General features: G+C 46.8%; 1 pseudogene; it reads right to left on the bottom strand.

Moving 5' to 3' along the window:
- Positions 1-2,235: 2,235 nt before the first annotated feature.
- On the bottom strand, positions 2,236-4,474 carry LOC102774576 (annotated as a pseudogene).
- Between the last annotated feature and the right edge of the window lie 2,678 nt (positions 4,475-7,152).

Below are 7,152 nucleotides of genomic sequence, written 5' to 3'. Positions count from 1 at the left end.
GAAAGGTCCCACAACCAGAGCTCAGTGTGGGTCCCCACTGTTAAAGACTGGGCCCTCGGCAGTGGCTGCAGCCAGATCAGTTTCAGTGAGGGCAAGTCTCTGCTGCTGAGTCTATGAATAACCTTCATCCCCTTTACCACTAGAAACAGTCATGAGTGCCTTTCAATGTAATCAGGTTAGAAAACATATTCCAGAAAACAAGAACCAATTCAAAAAACTCATCCTTAAGATTCTGTTTCTCCAGAATCACTTCTAACACCAAAATTTTAACCAGGATTCAACCAGAGAAACAGAACCAGAAGCAGACATATATGCAGGGATTTATTGGAAGGAGCTGAAGGAACTGGCTTACACAATTGCGGGGGCCGGCTAAGCAAGTCCAATATCCATGGGGTAGGCCATCAGGAAGAGCAGGTGCTCACTCTTTATCGGAAGCTGCCATTTCCCCCTAGGAAATGTTATTTCTACTCCCAAGGCCTTTCGACTGACTGGATCAGATTACCCATACCATCAAGGATAATTTCCTTCACTTAAGGTCAACTGATTGTACACACTAATCACATCTACAAAATGCCTTTGCAGCAATTCCTAGAATAGTGTTTGAATAACTGGGGACTATAACCTAGCCAAGTTGACACATAAAACTATTATTCCTATCAAATCAGAAACTTGGGGCTAGAGGGTAGTGCCAAGCAACCTATACTCAAAACCTTTCAGTGATTCTGATGCTCCTTCTAGTGGTTTGAGAACCACTAGAGATCAAATCAACAGGGAAAAATACATGTTGGGAGTAACCACAATGTTTTATTACAATTAGCCAGAATCTGTTGCTGAGAATTAAATAATCTTAGGAGATTCAACACACAAACGAAGTTTTTCATAGCAAACAAAATGACTCTAGTAAATTGGGCAGAAAAGGAATTTATTAACATATATATCAAATACTTCAAAGAGTGATGGAAAGGCTGGCAAACCAGGTTTAGGAAGAGGCCAGTTTTCAGACATGGGCACCCCAGGCAGCCCACAACTCAGGAGAGACATACAACACACAGCAGCTCTCCAGTTCAAATGTCTCCTTTGGAACCACCACTGGAATAATCACTTAATTGTCCTCAGGACTTTGTGCCACTACCACCGAAGACCTGGAGGGAGAAGTCTCTAATTGACAAAATTTAGTCACATGACCAGACCCTCCCTGCAAGTGATAGCATTATAATAACCTGGTTATTATTTAACAGAAAAGAAGCAAAGGGGAGGCTATATAATATAGGTATGCCATTTATACAGCTTTGTCAGGAAGCTGCAGTTAGTTAGTATTTCCCATGTTGGTTCCTTGCAGAGTGCTGGGGGAAGGGACTGGACAATAGTCACATGCCCAGAAAGGTCTGGGTGACATGGGAAGATGCTTACATCAGTCATACCTGGGAGAGTCAGTGGCCAGAATAGGCGTGGCCACTGCAAGGGCTTGAAATCTGAGATATTGAACTCCTCAACAAAAAAGCACTCTCCCTTGCTAGCACCTGACTCCTGGCTTGCGGGACTCATTGGCTGTGCATTTGCCCCCGTAGCCCACAGTCAAATGGACTCCACAGCCATGTGGATCCAACACGCAATAGACTGATGGACTGGAGCTAGCCTGATGCTCTGCCAGAGTTAGCGCCATCATGGAATAGAAACTCTGACACTGGCACTGCTTTTAGCTCTACTGAACTCCCCCCAACCCCCCGCCACACCCCTGTTTATTTTCCAAGACTGGTTTAAAGACAATGAGACTTTGCAAATGGAGGGTTATAATTCCATGCAAATAAAGCTTTCTACCACATCTCAACCTCCCATGGGGGCCTCCAGAAATTCTTATTCCAGCACTACCCCAAGAACCGCAGTCCCACTAGCAACAAAATTCCACCTACCCAACCCTCCGGCAACACAATGGGCAGGAAGAAATAATATTTGCCCCTTTCCTGTAAGAAGCTCAGAGCAGTAAGAAAGACCTATACTGCCGTAGCCGGTTTGGCTTAGTGGATTGAGCGTTGGCCTGCGCACTGAAGGGTCCCAAGTTCCATTCTGGTCAAGGGCATGTACCTAGGTTGTGGGCACATCCCCAGTAGGGGGCATGCAGGAGGCAGCTGATCAATGTTTATTATCGATGACTCTAACTATCCCCCCCTTCCACTCTGTAAAAAAATCAATAAAATATATTTTAAAAAACGAAAGGACCTATACTGAAAAGTAGTTACAGTGCAACATACCGAGTACAATAGTAAAAGTGTGTACCATGTGTATGGAAGAGCAATAGATAAATTAAAGCTGGTCTAGCCCTAGCCGGTTTGGCTCAGTGGAGAGAGCCTCAGCCTGTGGACTGAAGCGTCCCCACTCATGATTCAGGGGCATGGCCACTCCCAACAGAGACATGCTCTCACACACACTCACTCCTGGACCCCAATGTCCCCTGGGGTGCTTCTTGGCCTAGAGGCAGGAGCCTTGGCAGCTGGCTTCATCCCTGCCCATCCTCCTAGTGCCCAGGGAGCCCATGGCCCCTCTGGGACTTCTTTTTCCCTGAGGGGGGTAGGATGGGGAGGGGGACAATGCTCCAGGGTAGTGGTGGCGGTGCTGGCAGGAGAGGACGTAGAGGGGGCTCCATGGGCTCTGGTGGGCCCGGACGGGGCCGGAACCCCTGAAAGGGTGAGAACTTCAGGGGGCGGATGGGGGTCCGGGGGCTGCTGTTGAGGCGCCTGGGGGAGCGCAGCTCGGGCTAGAAGGAGAAGCCCTCCTTGATGCCGTCCAGGACGGAGGGCGCCACGTACGTGAAGCCCAGGAAGGCCTGGTTGGCGCTCTCACTGAGGGCCATGTCATCCGGACTGTCCACTGGTGCCTGCCGCGTGAAGCGGGTGTCAAACTGGCTCACGTCCTCTTCTGATTGCAGACAGGGCCTGAAAGGGGGGTCCACGCGGCAGGCCAAGAGATCATCCCAATGAATGTGCCGGAAGAAGGGGTGCCTCTGTACATCGGCAGCGTCCCCTGGGCCACCTCCGATCCGCTGGCTGGGATTCCGCTTCAGAAACTTTTGGACAAGGTCCCGGGCATCCGGGGTGAGGTAGAGGGGCAGCCTCAGCTTCCCTTTGATGATCTTGTCCATGGTTTTCCTCCGATTCTCCGCAGTGAAGGGTGGCGATCCAGTGAGCATCTCGTACATCAGGACGCCCAGGCTCCACCAGTCCACCGCCCGGTTGTGGCCGCAGCGCACCAGGATCTCAGGGGCCATGTACTCAGTGGTGCCACAGAAGGTGTGGGTGACAGCACCCTCGCGAATGGACTCCTTGCAGAATCCGAAGTCCGTCAGTTTGATGTGGCCCTGGCTGTTGAGCATGATGTTCTCGGGTTTGAGGTCCCGGTAGACGATGCCTTGGGAGTGGAGGTGGCCCAGGGCCAGTGTGACCTCTGCCAGGTAGAAACAGGCCGTGTCTTCCAGGAAGATGCCCTCTCGCTGCATGTGTGTGAAGAGCTCGCCGCCACTGAGGCACTCGAGGACGAGGTAGAGTTTGCCCCGGGTCTGGAAGGCATAGGCCAGCTCCACAATGAAGGGGTGCTTCACCGACTCCAGAATGCGTCGCTCAGCCCGGGTGTGCGCCACGTCCTTGGCGCTGCGCACAATCTGGTCCTTCCTCAGGACCTTCATGGCATATACTTTGCCCAAGTTGGTGCCCTGCACCTTTCGCACCTGGAACACCTTGCCATAGGCCCCGGTGCCCAGCACACGCAGCAGCTCAAAGCAGCGGGGCCCCAGGCGCTCGGAGCCGGGGTTCACACTGGTCTCGGTCAGCTCCACCTCCTCACAGTGCCCCACGGGCTCCAGGTCAGCCGTCCTCAAGTCCCCGAGGGCACACGCATCCGCAGGGCTGAACTCCAGCAAGCCCTCGCTGCCTGCCTCGGTCTCCAGGTCCAGGTCCAATGCGGCCGCCATGGCGGCGCCGGCCCCGCGGGACCCTGGGTGCGGACCAGCGGCTCAGTGACTGACAGCCAGGCCGGGCCTCAGTGGTATCTCTCCGCGACGTCGATGGCGGCCGGCCGGTGACGCAAGCACACCCCGGTATCTGGGCCTGCTCCTCTGAGTCCCTGAAGCGCACATCCAAGAAGAGTCTCCAAAGCCAGTCTCCTACCAGTGAAATGCTTAGTAATGTGAGCGGGGCCTATATCTACCACTAGGAGGGGGAATCTCTTTAAGACCTCGCTCACCATAGGTTCCTCCCTGGAGGTGGGACATGTGGGCCTGGGTGGGGATAGGAGGAAGTTCAGAAATCTGATTGGTGGGATCTCCTGTTATTCCTGCAGGCCAGGAGGGATTTACTTCGGTTGAATGCATAATCTGATTAGCTCCTTGGTAATCATCCCATTGGATTTCTCCACACCCTTTAATCCCATTCTTGCTGAGGAAGAAACTGAAATTAAAAGTAAAATCTGGCCCTGGCTGATTTGTCTCAGTAGGTAGAGCACCAGCCTGTGGACTAAAGGGTTCCGGGTTCGATTCAGGTCAAGGTCACATATCAGGGTTGTGGGCTTAATACTCAGTGGGGGAGTGCAGAAGGCAGCTGATCAATGTTTCTCTCTCATCAATGATTCTAACTCTCCATTCCTCACCCTTCCTCTCTGTAAAAAAATCAATAAAATATATTTTAAAAAAATATTAAAAGTAATGTCTCTGCTTCCTTTCCAACGTGGGCCTAGCATAATGGCTCTAGCAAATAACAATAGAGAGAAGGAGGGCATTTGTGCCCAGAGAACACACCATCAACATCCATAAGCACATCTATGGAGTGGGTTTCAAGAAGCTTGCTGCTCTGGCACTCAAAGAGATCCAGAAACTTGCCCTGAAGGAGATGGGAACTCCAGATGTATCAATTTGAGAGGGTTAACTTGAAACAAAGGTAGGTGGAACCTCATCATTGATGTTTCTATCTCTCTCTCCCTCTCCCTCTCCCTTTCTCTCTGAAATCAATACACTGTAATTTTTTTTTTTAAATCTTAAGCCAGTCTTAGAGGACAGGGGTCAGAATGGTAGAGATCAAGGAGCTGCAGAGGGAAGCATACTCAGAACTAGAGTAACATAACTGGCTAAAAAATAAAAAATCTCACCCTAACATCCAAAAAGATCTGCTGAATCCTCGTAAAACTGTAAAGCTTATCTTAGCTCCCTTTCACCTCCCTACTTCCTCCTTTTCATGCCCTCCCAGGCACACCCAGCTCCCAACTGAAGGACTTCCCTGGGCCATCAACTCCTAATAGGACCCAGTCAAACTATCTTAGATTTTGAAGGGAATACCTCAGAATCTTTTCCATAAACAACAAGGAAATGTAAACTTATGGGAGTGGGAGGGAGGAGAGGATCTTAAGCCCTACACACTCAGCTTCTTTCTTTCTCTTTCTTCCAGGCAGACTCTGAAAGAGCCTCAAAGGACACTCTAGGAATCCTGAGAGGAGTCCGAGCCACCAATTTAGTTAACTCTATATTCACTCATTATTTTCCTTGATCCCAGTGGTTTACAATAACGTATTCAAAAATAGAAATCTGAGCAGTGTTTTGAGAACAGCAAATTTAACGCACAGATCACTATTATCAGCCCAATCTACAGCAGTTCTAAATTAACAAAATTTTTCACTTTGCTCTTTAAGTAAAACCTATTCAATGCAAGATTATCAATTCCTGTAGCAAAAAAAGTAAGCAATAAAAGCAAACAGGGGAAAAAAAGCAATTAACTGGATTTTTTTTTATTACACCACTAAAAAAAAAGAAAAAACAGAATAAGGATTTATTGCAACCTGAGGAAAAATTGTTTCCTCTATAACATAGATAAAAATTTCTACCAAGTTTTACTGATGAAAAAAGGATAGCTCTATTCATAGTACCCTTCCAACTACTCCCTAAATCACATTTTAAAATCTAAATAAAGGTTTGTTTCTAAATGGTTCCTAAAAAGTAAAAATGAGACTTTAAGGTTACAGCTTAACTAAGACAGACTGTGCAACCTTTGGAAGCTAGGAGATTTAATTTTTTCTTTTTTTTTTAAAGCAATTTTTAGCACAGGCTTCCTTCCACACAATTTCCAAAATACTTGTTTGAGAACATTCACCAAATGACTGGTAACTAAGGCTAGATTTCCATGGGAAATTACTGTTTAGGGGGCTAGAACTTCTGCATGAACCATTTTTGGGGGAAATGGTAAAAAGGTAACATCAGTTTGTGTCCAAAGCAGGTAAAAAGAGTAAGAATAAAACCCCTTGTTTTTATTTTTGTCACTTTAATGTAAGACTGAAACTGCTACAGCAATATTTGAGGTTCCACACAGAATTGCATGCTCTGGCTATTAAAGACCTTGGTTAAAGCATTTGAACTTTACTTCTTGAGAAATGAATAAGGAGATTTCAAGAATCTTTATCAGTACACAATCATTCACAACAAACTTCTAGATACTTATTTGTTTCCTACCTTTTCCTAACAAAGGTAATTCTAAACGAAACCCCACCACCATGGAAGGATTCAAAGCTCCTGAGCTCAAAGTGATCAACTCCCACAAGTAACTACAATAGTTCAAATCCCACAAGTTAGGATAGTAGTTCAAAGTTTGGTTTAAATGTTTGAAGAAGAGCAAACACCAAATACTGAATACCAAATATATTATTGTTTCTATGAGGTTATGAACCATGAACAAAAACCAGATTGAAATTTTAATTACTCAGTATCTTGGTATAAAGCAGTGGTCGGCAAACTCATTAGTCAACAGAGCCAAATATCAACAGTACTTCTTCAAAATAGACTCGCCCAGGCCGAAAACCAACTTCTGCGCATGGGCCACGAAGTTTCAATCGCACTGTACGCGCGCCCACACGTGGTATTTTGTGGAAGAGCCACACTCAAGGGGCCAAAGAGCCACAGTTTGCCAACCACGGGTATAAAGCCTTCATTCTTAATGCTTCTCATGGCATCACAGTCTTTAGAAATTAAACAATACATTTTTAGCATTCTACAGTAATCATCACTTTCAAAAACTATAATAAACATCTGCATGTTACACTAACACAATTTTCTACATAAGTATTTTGTCACATTATCAACTCTTAGTTTCACTAAATGATAAAATACAAAAAGCTACACAAGAC

The sequence above is a fragment of the Myotis davidii genome, unplaced genomic scaffold, assembly GCF_000327345.1.
Source record: "Myotis davidii unplaced genomic scaffold, ASM32734v1 scaffold93, whole genome shotgun sequence".
Taxonomy (NCBI): domain Eukaryota; kingdom Metazoa; phylum Chordata; class Mammalia; order Chiroptera; family Vespertilionidae; genus Myotis; species Myotis davidii.
This window is presented reverse-complemented; position numbering and strand designations above follow the sequence as displayed.